At 34.3% G+C, this 18397-nt stretch overlaps 1 long non-coding RNA gene across 1 annotated transcript in view; it reads left to right on the top strand.

Annotated features, from left to right (window-relative positions):
* The window catches only part of LOC143662535 (uncharacterized), a 65668-nt gene that overhangs the window by 33992 nt on the left and 13279 nt on the right, over nucleotides 1-18397 (top strand). Inside the window, exons 2-3 of the long non-coding RNA XR_013165396.1 lie at nucleotides 2209-2317; nucleotides 4916-5036. This is a non-coding gene — a long non-coding RNA (uncharacterized LOC143662535). The remainder of the gene's footprint in view (nucleotides 1-2208; nucleotides 2318-4915; nucleotides 5037-18397) is intronic.

Here is an 18397-nt window from a genome sequence, read left to right as displayed (position 1 = left end):
GTGGTTGGCATTAGCTGGTCCCTTGCTCCTGGGCTTCATTGCTTTCAGCCTCTGTTCTCTGTGGAGGTTGCTAACTTGGCTTCACCAGGGCTGGGTTTCATCTCTTGGCTTCCCTTGGCTCTCTCCAGGTTCTGGTTTGCTTAGCATCTCATGAGAAGGAACATGGTGACATCTGCTGCATCTCCAAATATCTGGGTTTTGTGTTGGTTCTGTCAGCTCTGTTGTTTCTGCTCTTCAAGTGTCTGCAAGTGTTTGCATCTGAGGTTTCTCCAAAATCTTTCCCCTTTTAAAGGACTCTGGAATGGGTGAAGTCATATCTCCATCTAATCAAAAGGCCATACCAACAATTGACGGAGTCACATCTCCATGGAGTAATTGAACCAAAAGGTCACACCCACAACTGGGTTTGTCACATCTCCATGGAAACAATCCAATTAAAGTTTCCCACCTTAAATAATAGGTCTGGCCCCATGAGATTGCAACAGGATTAAAACATGGCTTTTCTGGGGTACATGATTGTTTCAAACAGGCACAGTATCCTTTGAGACTCATGCTGCCATCTCTGATTAAAACAATCATTCTAAGATTTATGTAGTTGTGAGAAGAGATATCCTCAAGGTTTGGAATCACTAAGTTAACATTCTGAAAAGCGTTGTAGACCTTCTTCCAATAAAATGAATCAAAAGTGATTACCAATCTCCAGAGATGGAAACAAAATATTCCAGGTATAAGGAAGGCACATATAATGTCATTAATTTAAGAAACTCCTAATTGAGTCACTAAAGTATGTGATTTACAAGGTTACCTAACTTTCAGACTAGTGTGAACAGCTGTGTCAATCATCATTTTTACATTTAATTCATGAAATAAAACACAGAGATACTTCAGACTCACTGAGATTTTCTTTCATTTGACAAACTATCCAAAGTGGCATAATGTCTGTCTTCATTTCACACCATTTGCATTCGGATTATATGGAATTTGAGTAAGGAATTAAGTTTTGATTCATTACCATTTCCTGCAGGTGTCATGGATCTTTTTCTTCTTTAAACACATTCAAATCTTTTTGGTGCCTCACATTTCAAAACTGTCGTATTATTAGAAAGCAAGTGAGTCGGGAAAAGGTTTGAGGGTAATTTTAAATGCACTATACTCAGAGGTAATTAAAACCACTTTCGCTCTCTTTTTCTTCACTTTCCCTGGTCTGGTTCCCAAAGAATGAGTGAGGGGATATGACTATGACTTCCAAGTCAGGAACTAAAGCACTAGGGTATGAGGCTATAATTTATAAAACCTCCTTCTTTATATCTATGTCTCAAATAGCAAAATGGAACTGAAGCAGTGATGAGTGATGTAATTACACATAGTCACACACACATACATATATATATTAGGAAAATATTATCACTTGGAGAGCTGAGTGTCTCTCTTTAACGAGAATACCTTGATGATCAGAATAAGTTAAAGTTTGCATTTAAATTCCCAACCCAAACTTTTTATTATGCCCTTCAACCATTTTGCATAGTAAATCTTAGTATATATAAAAGACTGCATGCCACACTCTAAGTAGAATATAAGATGGCTATTAGAAGCTCAGGTCTTAGTCCATTTAAGGATTTAATGATGTGTCAGAAGCTTAAAATGGCTTAAATTTGTAGGAGGAAATACGTATCAAGTGAGATCTGTGAATGGGTCAGATTCAGAAGCAGTCTGGGCTTTAATTTTCTCCGTTATCGTTTCTATGGACAATAGCCTTGTTTGAGCCCCTACAGTGTCTCCCTATTCTCCTTTTCATCCCAGTCCTACTCTGCGCTCCCTTTAAGGGATTCAGTAGCTCCTCATCTCCTAAAGAAGATAATGTAGTTTCCTTATATAACACAGAATGGATTGATAATGAATTGATTGCTAGTATCTTCTAAAGGTGCAACCTTTGGGAAAATACTTCCAATCTTATTGCCTTAAGATTGCCTGTGCCAGTCCCAATCCCTTAGACCCACATTAGAAAAGCCTTTGGTAAACTGTACCAATTTCCATTTTCTACCCAATCAGCCAGTAACCCTTCATATGAAATTGCTTGTGAAATTTGATTGTATATTAGCTATATAGTTTTCAACACTTCTTAAACTTTTATATGTGTATAAAATATAATTGGGATGATAAATAACTTTACTAACCATCTTGATTTGCTCTCACTTCCATTTTATCCAGAGAACTACAAAGAAGAAACATAGACTCACTGAACCTAGCTGACATACCAATGATCCTTCGAGGTGGTGATAAAGATCTCTGTCCCTGCAAGAAAGAGAAACTATAATAAGTAAGTCGAGCTGGTGCCAGAAAGTCTGCTGACCTTCCCCTAGTGCCAGGAAGTCTGCTGATCTTCCCCTAATCTTGCATAAAGGTACTGTTGTTGCAGGTTACTGGTTAATTAACCATTGCTCAAGGACAACATGCCCCAAACTACTCACAATCTCCACCCACCCACCTGCTTTCTGCCTCATATCCTCCCTTTGTCTGAAGCAACCCTATAAGCCACTTCTCCAGCCCAGCCTTTTGAGCAGAAACCTTCTTTGGTGCTGCTGCACATGCATGCCACTTTAGCTCAATAGACGTCTTTTATACCTTATTTAAGTCTATTCATTCTGTTCTCAGTTTAACTGTATATATATATTTTTTCTTTCTTTCTGTTTCTTTTCCTGGAGCATGCCTCCATTTCATGTGAGTTCTATTATCACCACTCCAGTGGGAGGACTGTCCTGACTTCTGAACAACTCTCTTAGCATAGATTTAACACATATTATAATACCTTGCTCTACAAACTGGACATAATTTAAAATAATAAGATGTTTTTTTATGTACATGCTATCTACTCATTAAAGAAATAATAATAGAGAAATAATAAGTATAGCCTGTAAATATATCTCAAATCCTATCATTAAGAAATAATCATCATTAAGTTAACATTAAGTTATATACTGATATGTATTTATGCATATAAAAAGGTAAAATGAGTGACAGATGGAGAGTAGATAGATAACAGACAGGCAAATGAATCCATGGATGCATAGGTAAGAGTTTACTAAAATGGTTTCATACCATTCAAATTTGACAATTTCCTATTGAACACAAATAAATGAAAATGGAACAATTTTAAACAAATTGCTAAAATTATGTTAAATATTTCTTCATGAAATAAAAAGCATAATTCTCCTAAATCGTCCTAATAAAAAATTAATAAAAACAGTCAGGGCTTATTGTCATTTTTTACCTTATTATTTTGTGTTTAAACTGTGTGGCTTGACTGCCAGGGATAGAAAAGGCTAAATCATTGCTTTTACATTTTTCTCCCACTTTCCCAAACTTATGTCTCAATTTTGCTTTTTAATCACTATTTTTACACAGTAAAATTTTACACTATTTATATACAGTTCTGTTGCAAATATATTTAGGCATATTTCTCACAGGTTTTAGAAGCAGCTCTGTTTAAATGGACAATTCACTATTCACCTTTATTTTTTGTCTGTTTTGTTTTGTTTTGCTTTCCTTTTTAAAATTTGATTTAGTCTTTTTCGGCTAGATTTTATTTTCAATTAATTTTCTTTGGGCACACTCACAGGTTTGTATTTAAATTCTTACATTTTTAAGCATTTTTGTATATTGTTTAAGGAGGGAAATTAAAATGGTCAATATTCCTATCAGTTGATATTAAAATTTTACATTTGGGCACATGGTGTCAAAAAACGAACAGTTAAAAAAGTGTAATATAATTACTTAAAGCCTCCTTTCCTACCTTGGTCGTTCGCGAAGTTAACATTATTAAGATAGATTGCTTTTTTGTTTCCTATGTCTCTTTACACACACAGTGGTATTTACTTGTGTGTGTATGTTTGTGTACCTTTCTATCTACACAGAAATAACTATTTACACAAAAAGATCATACTTTTATATAGAGTTCTTGTTTTGGCCCAGACTGAGTTCATGCAGAACATGGGCTGGTACAGTTCTGAGACTGAAAAACACCCCAGGCACAGAAGTGGACACAGTTTTATTGGGACTTACGAATAGGAGAAATTCTCCAGTGGTGGTGTTCCAGAGGAATAGCATTTTGCAAGAAGCAGGGGGCGGGCAAGGAGTAATGTATTATTTTAGAACAAAGACATTCCATATAGTATGAGGACATCAGGTCTAGAGCATAATCATTAAAGGGGCCTAAGACCTGATGTTTTACTAAGATTAGTGTTTAAGACTATGATACAATCAATGGCACTTTACATCCGTAGTTATAGTCTTCCCTTTCTAGAGAGACTGTTAACTTTCTTGATCTCTGTCCTTAGCTAAAGCAGGTTTGTTATGGGTCATTTAGGAAGGGGCCTGGGCCTGGGACCTCACAGTACTGTAACTTGATTTTATCAATTAATAAGAGTTCTTGGAAGCCTTTCCATATTATCATAGATAAGTCACCCTAATTTTATGTTAAAGCCTCAGTATTATGTATTACTTGTTGATGGTATCATTTATTTAAACAAGCCCATTTTCTATTGGTTGACAGTATATATTTCTAATTTTCTTTTTGTTTTTGGCCTTTTCATACAATGCTGCAAAAAATAATGATATGTAAGTTTTGATGTGTTATTTTATGCATATCTGTAGAGTAAAATAATAGCAGTGAAACTGATGGTTATTAAGTTATATAATTATATATTTATACTAAAAAATTCAAAACATGTTTATTGAAGGACTACTATATGCCATACACTGTTATATACACATGAGGGGACCTGGAACATGTGGTGGGCACAGTGGTCCCCAAAAAGCTCCTGCTCTAATTCTGGAAACTGCGACCATGTTATGCTGTAGATGAGGCTGCTCCCTACCCCCCCCCCCCCACTATACCTGGATTCATCACTCCCCACAGACACACCTGATGGGCTGTGGAGGACACCAGTGAACAAAATGGACAGAATATCTGCTATCATCAAAGGTAAACTCTGGAAGGTGGAGGCAGACAATGAATGGAAAATTTTTAAATACATAAGGTAAATATATGATAGAAGATGATAGTGGCTAGGAGGGAAATATAAAGTAGTAAGGTCATAGAGATTGCTGGGATGGGGTGGGATGCAGTTTTAAGGAGTGTGATTAGCAGTTGCATCAATGAAAAAGTGCAATTTCTGTGAATCATACAGAAAAGACAATGTGACCCTTATGGGCATCTGTCAAACAGCCTCCAGGCAGAGGAAAAGGCATTGCCAACCTGTTTGGAACTCAGGGTGGGCAGGGACCAAAGTGTGAAGGAGGGAAGTCGTAAGAGAAGCTGTCAGAAAGTTAGCAGGGGTACAGACCCTGCAGGGAGCTGTGGTTTTGCCTTCAGTTAATTGTGGTGAGAGGGTTTTATGGGATTTTAAGGAGAGGAATAGCAGTCTGGCATATGTTTTCAAAGAACTGCTTTGACTACTGGGTTGAGTATATACCATAGGGGGAAAGACCAGACTTGGGGGACCAGTTAGGAGGCTGTGGCAGGAATCCAGCGAAGGAATAATTGCTGAACCTGGTTGTGTCACTGGAGGTGGTGAGAAATGCTCAAATTCTAAATGGGCTTTGAAGTTACATCTATAGGATTTCTCAATTGTTTGGATGTGGATGAGCCTGGCAGATTACAATCAAAGGGTGAAAAAAGTGAAAAACAAAAACAGAATGAAACAAAAACAAAAACAGAAATGGCATTTCATCACTTTGTAAGAAGAGGATTTTTATAGGGGATACAGAAGCTCCCAGATTAGAAAATTCCCCTACCTTCTCTATTTCTCTGGTTTTATAGATGCATATGTTATTAGGTTGATACGCAGTAGGTGAGAATGGATAGTTCAGGGCTGCCTCAGTATAAATCTCATCTCAAACACTGTGAGACAGACAGAATCCTGGACAGATAAACTTGAACAGCTCATCTCAGTGTGGTCTTTCTTATTACATGTAAATCACATAATTCTTGTCCTTTGGAATTTTTTTTACTCCCTGCAGGGTCTGTACCCCTGCTAACTTTCTGACAGCTTCTCTTATGACTTCCCTCCTTCACACTTTGGTCCCTGCCCACCCTGAGTTCCAAACAGGTTGGCAATGCCTTTTCCTCTGCCTGGAGGCTGTTTGACAGATGCCCATAAGGGTCACATTGTCTTTTCTGTATGATTCACAGAAATTGCACTTTTTCATTGACGCAACTGCTAATCACACTCCTTAAAACTGCATCCCACCCCATCCCAGCAATCTCTATGACCTTACTAATTTATATTTCCCTCCTAGCCACTGTCATCTTCTGTCATATGTTTACCTTATGTATTTAAAGATTTTCCATGTATTTATGTATTTAAAATCATTTTTCCTTGTAATGACCATAAATGCTGAATAGATTGTATATTCTTTTACATTGAACTCTTCCACATGAGTAAATTTGTGGTTTTGTTTAAAGAGACCACAGGTCTAGAGGCAGAGTGAAGTTCTTCAAGATTACATATAGGTTGGAGTCAATAATTTACTTTTGAACAACATATTCCTTGGAGGCACTTAATGCTTAGATAAAATTATTTAATTGAATTAATACCAATTTATTGAAATATTAAATTTTAATTTAAGAAATAAGAAACTAGCATGATACTGAACCTAGATAAACATGCTTTCCAGAGTAAATATTGATTGTAAAAGACTGAATTAGGTCTGAGATTTGTCAGGAAATTATCTGTTTCTCTAATTTATCAGGATGAACAGAAATTGTAAAAACTGAGAAGACGAATTTTTCCAAATTTGCAGGTGTTGTAAATTGTAGTACCCACTAAATGGAGACATTTGTTGAATATTCCAGAAGAAAAGAAGAGTACTTTTGATATATAAATGCATATACATACTCATAAACACATACACACATATATATACACACACACATGTATATATGTGTATATAGATATATTTGTATGTACATATGCATGTATATATCTATATGTGCACATGTGTACAAACACACATACACCCACACATCCTATATCATCTCGATGCCAATTACTAAACTTTGAGCTCTTAAAATAGACCCAGTTGACCGAGGATTAAAATAAGGTGAGACATTAAACTATCACTTATTTTTAAAAGTAACATTAAAAACTAAAATTCATAGAAATATATGTTAGAGTGGGGTGGGGATTGGCTATCCTTATTTGCTCTTAGACTCCCTACTACTATATCTCAGAGTCTTCTCTACCTGGACCCCTTGTCTTCTTTGGGTACACTCAAGCCGACTTTTTCTCCTGCCACCCTGCTGCTTCTCTCATCTCCTCTAATTTTCGTGCTCTTCCCCCTCCACCTCCATAGGAGAAAAAAAAGGAATATATGTAGAGACTGATAATTTTGTTAAAAGTTTTATTATTTATTGTAAGTGATTTTATAATCCATCATCAATCATGGGGACATCAGAGTATTCCTCAAAAGATACTTCATATCAGATTAGCTATCCCATTTATAGAGTGCCAGTGATGTGAACAACTTTGAAAGCCTATATGTCTTCGACATCACTTAAACATATTTTATTACTGTGTAATTTGGTGGAAAATAGTAAATACAAATCAAAACTGTGGCTCCTAATCAATTAAGAAAAGCTTATTATTTATTTATTTAAATAAACTATTAACTACATCTAGAAATCGGCACAACATGAGTATAGGTCTCTATGCATTTTCATATTTTCCTTAGTTTTTATACTTGTGAATTTATTTATGCTCATGGAAAATTTTAAAATCTATTTTATTGGCTTTCTCCTTTTCTCTGATAGAAGACCTAGAATTGCTTGTATTACCCAAATACAGAAAGAAATTTAGTTTATTTATTCAGATTAAATTAAAACACACTGGTAATGGATCTAATTTTTAAAGTAGGGATTAGACATTTTAATTTGACAGTCCCCTTTTGTCTTTGAAAGTCAACCAAGTTGGTTTAACAGAAACCACTTCTTTCATCAGTAATTACCAATGTCTTCACGGTTTTGTGAGATATGATGAGCTCAAGTCAAGAATACTCTGACCGTTTGCTGGGGTATACACTCATAAACCTGTGCTAACCTTGCAGTTGCTTTCAAATGGTTCAAAATGTTCTGGATTGCTCCTTCATGTCCCTTGACATCCACCTAGATACTCTTGCCCCTAAGATGGATTGTTCCCACAGTTGATGTCACATGGCTACTAGCAAAATACAAGTGTTTCAGAAGAAATGGGTGATATTTGTCAAGAGTCTTGCCTCATGATTGCTCCTGCTTCATTCTGGCTTAAACAATAATTCATTATCAGATATGCTGTTCTTTACTTAAGGGTTTTATTTTTATGGTCTATATTGACACCTTACAAAGAATGCTTTCCTCAAAACCTTTATGTCTTGTTTTATTTATTGGAGGGACTCTTTAATGTGACAATATTTTGACCTTTTTTTGTCAGTGAATCCTAGTAGATGGACAGAAAAAGAAATAAGTAAATACAGAGTGTGTGCCTTATATAAACATTGGATTTAATACTTTATATATTTATCTCATTTGCATTTCTGTGTAAACTACTATGGCATTGCAAGTTAAATGCCATTTAAATATGATAAATTATAGCTATTTATTTGTATATTCTGTCTAAAAAAATTAGGTATTTTTGCTTAAAATAATTAAGGAAATGAGAATCCCTGCAAGTGGTGCAAGTATTTTATGTTCTCTGAAATTACAACTACAAATTGATTAATTTTTGAGTACCTTCAGAGGTGTTTGAAAACAAAAAATGTTATAACACCCCACAAATGAAAGGTCTGTACTAACATCTCTAGACAGGTGCCTGCCCCAGGGGCTTCCTGGTCATAAGTCTTTCACTCAATCGCAGCCCTGGAGAATGGTTGAATTGTGCTTTGGAGGATGGCTATATTCACAAAATTATTGTGTATTTTTTCATACACTGAGAGGATAGGTGAGAACACTCAAAAGAAGACTCTTAAAACCAATGATTCTTTTAAGGAGAGAATGTCCACTTTTCCCTGGAGGGGTACTTGCTGTGCTAGATAACAATAAATTCCCACTCTGATGCAGCTTCTGTAAAAAAGTGGAATTAAAGTATTTTAGGTATGTTTTAAACAAAGTCATTTTCCTTCTGCTTATAAGATGATCCAATAATGGAGGGTACTGGGGTCATGGTGAAATTCAATCATAGCATTGATATAAAGACCCCCATATCCTGAGACACTACCAGAAAACAGACCGAAATAGAGAAGAGCACAAAGGAATACCTTGCCACTGACAAGTCTTTTCTAACTTCCCCTGTTCACATACCAGAATTTAAGATCTAGAACTAAATAGAAAATTTTCCTGACTCACTCATCCCCCAGAGACAAAAAATCCAGACAGACTGTTGGAAAGAGAGGAGGGAAAGAGAAGAAAATTATTAGAAAATTAATTAAATTTTAGCAGTGAGGTGTTTTTTCTCTTGTTTTGTTGGATTAAGTACTATGACTGCTACTTCTACAGAAAACACTTAAAATGTGAGTAAAATATATAAAAGGAAGACTTTCTCAAACCTGCGAGAAAAGGAAGGATTCTTAAGAGGCCAAAGTGGGAACTGTGAAAGGTAATCGATGATGCCCTCTGACTCTAAACGTGAAGGTATATGCCAAATGCAGATAAACTTGAACTTCCATTCTTTGCTATGCATGATTCAGGGAAAGGAGATACAGCCCTAAAAACTGTCCACTCTGGTGAGTATGATAGTAAGGAAACTATCCAGTAAGCTAGCAGGCCAAAAGTCAAAATAGATCACAAAGAACCAACCCCCTACAAAGTAACAAGAAAAATTAGCTCACTGTCATAAACAATCATAAAAACCCTACAAATTGACTCAAATACACACACACACACACACACAAACACACACCAACAAAAGGAGAAAAATTGTGAGAGCCAAGGGAAGCAATAGAGGGGAATAATATTCTTAAGGACTTCAGCTATTAGAATGATCACACACAAAATATAAAATAGGTGAAGTAATTAAGGTTAAGGAAATAAAGACACATGAGAATAGCAGCAAAGGGAGGAAAGATTATAAAATATCACTCGAATTCGGAAAGAAAAACAAACAAGCAAATAAATAAAACAAAACGAACAATCCCTTAGTGGGTAAACAGCAGTTTAGATATCATCAGTGGGAATTAGTGAACTGTAAGATCAATCCATAAATTATTCAGAATGTAGCATAGAGTAACAAACACATAGAAAATATTAAAAGTACATTGAAGTCATATGGGAGAATGAAGACTCAATTTCCAAATAATAAGAATTCGAGAAGGATAAAAAAGCAAAGTGGGAAAAGCTGGAATATATGAAGAGAACATGACAGAAAATGTCGTAGAAAATTTAAAAAGGCATCAATTGTCTGTTTAATGAAACCCAGATGATAAAAGAAATACAAAGTTTAAGATGGAAATAGTTTATACAAATAAGTTTGCAGAGACAAATAATAAGCTGTAGAACACTAAATATGAAGAGATTTTAAAAACACTTTAAAATTTGTTTTGGACTAAAAGCAAGTCAAAGACATAGATTGATGAGGTGGGTTAAAAATGATATGGCTCTCGCCTGCCATGCCAGAGACCCAGGTTCTATTCCTGGAGCCTCTCCATGCCAAAACAAAGAAAAAGATATGGTTATCCTGTTTATATGAAATTCTTTTCAAATTCAGCAATACAGATATATTGAAAGTAAAAGTACAGAAAAGATATATAAGGCAAACAACCATTATAAAAAAAAATCAGAAATGACTATATTACTAGCAGTAAACGTCACAGGACTGAAAATTATTAGAGAAAAGAGGATCATTTAGAAATAGTAAAAGGAATACTCCACTAAGAAGTTATAATTATCCTAAATATCTATGCACAAAATAGCAGAGACTCTGAATAAATGAAGCAAAAACTGAGTGTTGAAAGGAGAAATAAACAAACACAAATATAATCAGGGACATCAGTGCTCACCTCATAGCAAATGCCAAAACTACTAGAAAGAAAAACAACAAAGTTCTAGAAGATGTGAGCAACACAATTAACCAATAGGATCTAAATGACACCGTGACATTCCACCAAATAATAGCTGAATACAATTTATTGTTTTCAAGCACCTATGGAATACTCAAATGATAGTCCATAAACTGGGTCTTAAAACAAAATTCAATAAATTTAAAAGAATTGAAATCATACAGATTATATTCTGCTACATAGTGAAATTTTACTAGATGTCATTAGCAGAACAGGAAAATCTCAAAACACTTGGAAATTAAACACTACACTTTTATATAATTTAATAAACAAATATATTAAGTAATACAATAAATAAAGAGAAAGACTGAAGGAAAATAAGGGCACATAAAACTGAATGGAAATACAACATATAAAAATATGTGTGATAGGGTGTGCAAGGGTAGTTCAGTGGTAGAATTCTCACCTGCCGTGAAGAAATCCAGGTTCAATTCCCAGCCCATGCACTTCCCAAGCAAACAAACAAACAAACAAACGAAAAACCAACCAAACAAAAATTCAACAAATGGTGCCTGAATAAGGGGATACTCATATGGAAAAAGAATGACCCCTGCCATACAGCCTACAAAAAAAAATATATGTGCAATACAACTAAAGCGGTGCTAAAAGTAATTTCATAGCATTTCACAGCATTGAATTCTTACATTACAAATGAGGAAAATTATGAGACTAAGAATCAAAGTTCCTACCTCAGGAAACTATAAAAACAAAAGCAAAATAAACCCAAAGAAAGCATAAGGAAGTAAATAATGTATATGAGTGTAAATCAATGAAATTGAAACAGGAAAATAGAGAAAATCAATGAAACCTAGTACAGATTCTTAAACAAAATTGGTTACAATTCCAGTAAGACAGAAGAAGATAAAGAAGATAAAATACACACATGCAGCAATGAATTGAAGGAAAACTATCACTACAGATCCTGCAGCCATTAAAAAGATCATAAGGGAATAATATGAAAGCTTTATGCCATAAAGTCTACAACTTAGAAAAAATAAAAAAATGTCACAAAATCCATAAGTCATCAAAGATGCAATAGATAACTTAAATATTCCTAAATTCATTAATGAAATTGCATTCATAATTTAAAAGTTGCCCCCAAATACTCTGGCCCAGGTGCTTTCACTGAGGAATCTGACAAACATATAAAGAAAAAAAACATTGATTTTACACAATCTCTGTCAGAAGATAGAAGAGCAGAAAACACTTTCTGACTCTTATTAAAAAGTGGCCAGAATTGCCTTAACACCAAACCAGACAAAGTGATTTACATAACAATATCTCTCCTAAACATAGACACAAAATGAGTATAAAAATAAGCAAATTAACAAGACAACAGATAAAAATTGATTATACAACATGATAAAGTGAAATTTCTCCAAGGTATGCAAGACTGGTTCAAGATTAGAAAATCAAGCAATGAAATCCACTATAGGAACAGGCTTAACAAAATCACAGCAATTGAATGAGTAGAAGCATTTGAAAATATACAATACACATTCAGGATAAAAATTACAGACGGTTAGGAAAATTGATAAAAAGCATCTACAAAAATCCTATAACCAATCTCCTACTTAATGTTGAAAGAGTGAATAGCTCCGCCAAGATCAAGAGTCTGTGTTTCCACCACTTTCATTCGACAAAGTAATGGAAGTACTAGCAAATGCAATAAGGTAAGAAAAAATAAAATAGGAGGATACAGGTTGGAAAGAAGAAATAAAAATTTATTTTTGCAAATAACATAAGTACCTACATAGAAAAACCACCAAAAATATACAAAAAAAATCTACTAAAGCAAATAATTGAGCTTGGTATAGTTGCAGGATATCAGATCTAACATGCAGAAAGCAGCCACACTTTAATATACTATACTAATATATCCTAATAATGATCAGGTAGAAGACAAAATTAAAAACACAATACCATTTAAAATCACCACAAATAAAATGAAATTTTTTGATACAAACTTATGAAAATATACAGGAAATATATGCTTAAATTTTTTAAAAAACTGATAAAATTAGCAAAGAATACTGAAATCAATAGAGAGACATGCCATATGCACGAGGTGAAAGACTCAAAATAGTAAAAGTGTCAATTTTCCCACAAGTGATCTACAGATTTAACACAAACCTTCTCTAAAATGTATATGGAAAAATAGCTAAAATTATCTTGTAATGGAAAAATGAAGTGGGAGAATCACTCTATTCAATATTGTCTTTCTGTCTAGCTATAGTTATCAAGATTGTGTGGAATCGGAAGAAAGACACTTAGGTAATGAAATGGAATGAAGAACTCAGAAATATATCCACACAAATAGGCTTAGTTGATTTTTGATAATGGGAGAAGGATAGCCTTTTGCCAAATAGTTTTAGAAGAACTGGACATCCATAGGCAAAATATATGAATCTAAATTTACACCTTATATACATGTTAACTCAAAATTGATCATGGAGTTAAATGCAAAATGAAAGTGATCAAGCTTTTAGAAAAAAAATCTTCATATCCTAGGGCTCAATGAAGAGTTCTTAGTTTTGACAGCAAAAGCACAATCCAAAAACACAAAATTTGTTTAACCAGATCTCATAAAATTAAAGAAGAGTTTCTTCTGCCAAAATCCTGTTATGAGTATTAAAAAGCCAAGGTAAAGACTGGGGAAAAATATTTTGAAGCTATGTTTTAAATATAAAGTTCTCTCAAACACAACAACAAAAAATAAAATAATCCAACTAGAAAATGGGCAAAAACATGAAGAGACACTTCACTAAAGAGGGTATATAGATGGTGAATAAGTACCATGAAAAGATGTTCAAATATATTACTAATTAGAGAAATGCAAATTAAAATCATAGTAAGATACAACTATAAATCCATAAGAATGGCTAAATATTACATAAATAAATAAAATAGTGACCACACTGAATACTGCAAGGAGGCAGAGTAATATGGACCAATCATATATTAGTTATGGGAAAATAAAATGGTACAGCCAGTCTGGAAAGCATTTTACTCTTTTCTAATACATCTAAACATGCAATTACCATATGACCCAGCAATTATCTGGGTATTTGTCTCACAGAAACAGAAACTTACATTCACACGTACACAAATGTAAATGTTCATGGCTACTTTGTTCATAATGGAAAATAATGAAACACCCCAATGTCCCTCAAAGGTTGAATGGTTAAAAATACAAAAACAAACAAATCAAAAAACTTTTGCATCCCTATCACAGATTACTCAGTAACAGAAAGGAACAAAAATTTGATACATGCATAAAATTGGAGGAATCTGAAGAGAACTATGCTAAATGAAAAAAGCCAAACTCAATGACAACATGAATGATTCCTTGTATATGATTCCACTCATATAATATTTTTGAAATGACAAAATTGTAACGATTGGAAACAGAATAGTTGTAGCCAATGGTTGAGGATGGGGGTTTGAGGGTGGTGACAAGTAGAAGGGATATCAATATCAGGGATTTTTGTGGTGACAGAATAGTGGTTCGGATACAGCAATTTACACTTCTGACAATCACACAGAACTAAGTACATACAGGTGCAAAAATGCACACATATACTCACACACATATAAAACTGGAGAAATATAAATATCATTAGCTAATTGTATCAATGTCATGCTCCTGATTGTGATATTATGCTACGGCATAGCCAGTTCTTACCATTGGGAAACTCCATAAAGGCTACACTGAATCTCTTTATTATTTCTTAAAACTGAGTGTTAGTTTTAAATTATTTCAAATAAATAAAAATTAAAATTAATTTTAAAACGCATCTAGAGAGAAAGGAGAATTTACATAGAACGTGTTTCAGTTTGCTAAAGCTGCTGGAATGCAAACTGGAATGCAATCCAGAAATGGATTGGCTCTAACAAGGGGGATTACTAGGCTACAAATTACGGTTCTAAGTCCATGAAATGCCCAAATTAAGTCCTCAAGAGGGAGATACCTTCTCTGAGGAAAGGCTGCAGGTTAATAGAATAATCACATTTTCTTAAGACATCTACATTTTCTTACTAAATATACAGGAAAATGTAAAACAGATTGCTTAGCCAGATGTGATTGTCAACAAGTTGCAACCCAGTGGAGTACAATACAGCCATGGAAATGAATAGAGTCTAGTTGTACAATCAGTAGCTAAACCTCACAAATATACTGGCTGAAAAAATAAACTGCAGAAAAAAAGTACAGTGGTACCATTTATTATTCATATAAAATTCAAATGTATGCAAATGTAAGTGATATATTGTTTTGAGGTATATGCATATGTGGTAGGACTATTGAAAAAGAACAAGGGGTAGTTAGATACAAAATTCTAGATAGCAATTATGCCTGAGTGGGATATGAGGGAAGTGAATCTCAGAGCATGACCCAGGAGACTGGCAGTTTTATATATATACAAATTTATAAAATATAAATATATATATATATTTAACTTGGGTGGTAATGATTACAAGTCTTTGATTTATTTTTAGAATTTCATACATGTTCTTTGTCTGCCTTCATTAAATATACAAATAGATTTTGATAAAAGAGTACTAGGCAGAATGAACTAAGAGAAAAACATTTTTTAAAAATGTCACAGGATTAAATAATGAAATGAGACTAGAATAGCACATGTAGGTAAGTGAAAAATTATGAATTCTGACCAAGTTATCAAAGGGTCAAATTAAAGTCAAAGGGAAAAGTTTACCTTTAAGGGAGTTACAGAATTTTTTTTTTCAATTCTTGCATTTCAAAAAAATGAAATGTCCTGCTAAATCAGTTGCACTCCTATTACTAGAATCAATTGTTCAAAATTTCCCTCACCTCCCAGTCCAGAACCAAGTTTTCTGCCAGGATAAGGCAAAGCCCTCTTGTGAGGCCAGGTAGCACCCTGTCTGTATCCCTATCAGAGCAGATTCTGCCTTGTCTCATACCTTTTGTTTGCTGTTCTATCTTCCACGAAGTTGTAACAGCAGGCATCCAATGCAATGCATGTCATATCACAGAAACCTCATAAATATTTATTAAATAATTAAGTGAATAAATAAATGTATACATAAATGAGATAAAACATTTGCAGCTTGTTTTCAGATGATTAAGTAAAACATATTCAGTGAAGTGATTAAAACTATATTTAAAAACTTATTTAGTAGGTCTTTTTTTTTAAGGATGTTTTCCAAGAAAAAAAAAAAGACACCGATTAGAATAGACCTCAAAGATATATCTCAGTTTTTGCAGATGCCTAATTAATATAAAACAGAGGGTACCCATGTATTTTATCTCAATAGTGTATGAAATAATTTATGAAAGCATTTATGCCAGTGGGGGTCTCTTAATAATCCACTGCAGGAGTTTCAAAATATCCATCTCTTGCTCAAGGCACAATAGTATGTCCTGATTTTCACTCCCTTTGAACCATCTGTGTTCCTCTATCTATTTAATTTACAAAGCTGTCAGGAGGCATTACAACTCTTTGAAAAGGCTAAAGGTTTTCATTCATTTTTATGAAAAGCAAGATTATGTAAAGAAAAATGAAGTGGAGTTTCCCAATATACTTTTGACAGCTTGGAAGCAACAGACTTCATTTATGGCTAATGAGTGAGTGGATATAAAACTAAGCAGAGAGAGGATGCAAGCAACCGATTCAGAGAGACTGCAGATGGAACAAACAGGTGGTGTGGCCACAGCAGGAGCTGATGATGAATGGAATACTGATGGTGGAAAAAAAATGATCAGATTCAATAAAATTCAGATGTGTTTCCACACAGGCTACTAAATTTTCGATGACAGAGTCAGAAATCCATCTGGGACCCTTATGGTTGATACAGAAAAGTTGGCAACATTTGAAAACCATACTATGCCTCTGTCCATACAATGCCTCTCTCTTTTTGAATGGAGTTTGGCATCAGTCACCTGGTTGAAACATTATTTCTAAACTTTTACTGTGGGACCTGAATGCAAAATCTGTTTGAGGGTATCTTTATATGTAGCCAAGGGAAGAATATAGATTTTCTTCGGGGCACAGTAATATGAGGTGTAAGACAAGGAATGGGCGAAATTATAAGCAGCTTGGACATCTTTAACTCAACTGGTAATAACCAATGATATGTGTTTTAGTTTGCTAAAGTTGCCAAAATGCAATACCAGAAATGGACTGGCTTTTCACAATGGGAATGTATTAGCTTACAAGCTTACTGTTCTGAGGCCATGAAAATGTCCAAATCTAGGCACCATTAGGATGATCCCGTCTTCCTAAAGACAGGCTGCCAGCAATCCAGACTCCTCTGTCACATGGCAAGGCATGTGACTGCAACTGCTGGTCTCTCCCTTCTCTTCCAGGTTTTATTTCTTCCAACTTCTGGCTTCCGTGGCTTTCCCTCTCAGTTTCTATGGTTTCCTCTCTCAGCTTATGTGTCTTTCTCTCTGAATTTTGCGCTCTTTTAAGGACTCCAATAAGAAGATTAAGACCAACCCTGCATGAAGTGGGTTACATCTTAACTTAAGATCCTACTCACCAAAGATCCTACCTAAAATGGGTCCACATCCACAATGGATTAATTTAAGAAAATAATTTTGTGGGGACCATAAAGCCTCCAAATCATCACATTATGTCATCAAGATCTTGAATGAGCTTTTTCCCAAAATGAAAGACCTTAGTAATTAAATGTGTCACTGTCACTAGAAAATACTAACAGCTTTCACAGTTTTAATGTATGCTTGTAGTCACAAAATACTATATTTGAGATAGAAATACAAAGAGAAAATGGAATGCAATTGTCCTCTTTACCTTTCCTTGGGACATTTTTATTTTACAAAATAATTTAAGTAGAATTATTTTAAGTAGTTTGTCCAAAAACACATGATTTCAAACCCTAAGTTAAAAGTCATTTAAAATCGATCTCTTCTCAAATAACTTAAGTTTAGATTATTCACTATATAATATTATTATATCTAATATATCACTTATGAAAACCTCTAAGTTTTCATAATTTAAGGTTCGATGTATATTAATCATTGAAACACTGACCCAAGTAGCTTTCATATATTTGTCCCTCTTGTGTGCATATAATACTTTTTTATGGGAATAATCTTAGGCTTTCATATGTATTCTAAATTCCCATAGATCACTAAAGAATAAGAAGCTGGCCCATTATTAGCAGAGTGGAGCCAATAAATCCAAGAAGGGCTCTGCATTATCTCATACTACAATTTGTACAATTCCAGCCAGAACTTTGTTTTATCAACTTGATGTAAAAGAAAAACTTCACACAGATTAATGCCCAGATCCCATGTTGGCATTATATT

Source organism: Tamandua tetradactyla, chromosome 18 (assembly GCF_023851605.1).
Source record: "Tamandua tetradactyla isolate mTamTet1 chromosome 18, mTamTet1.pri, whole genome shotgun sequence".
In the NCBI taxonomy this organism is placed as follows: domain Eukaryota; kingdom Metazoa; phylum Chordata; class Mammalia; order Pilosa; family Myrmecophagidae; genus Tamandua; species Tamandua tetradactyla.
The sequence above is the reverse complement of the archived record's forward strand: the minus strand, read 5'-3'. Positions and strand labels throughout refer to the sequence as shown.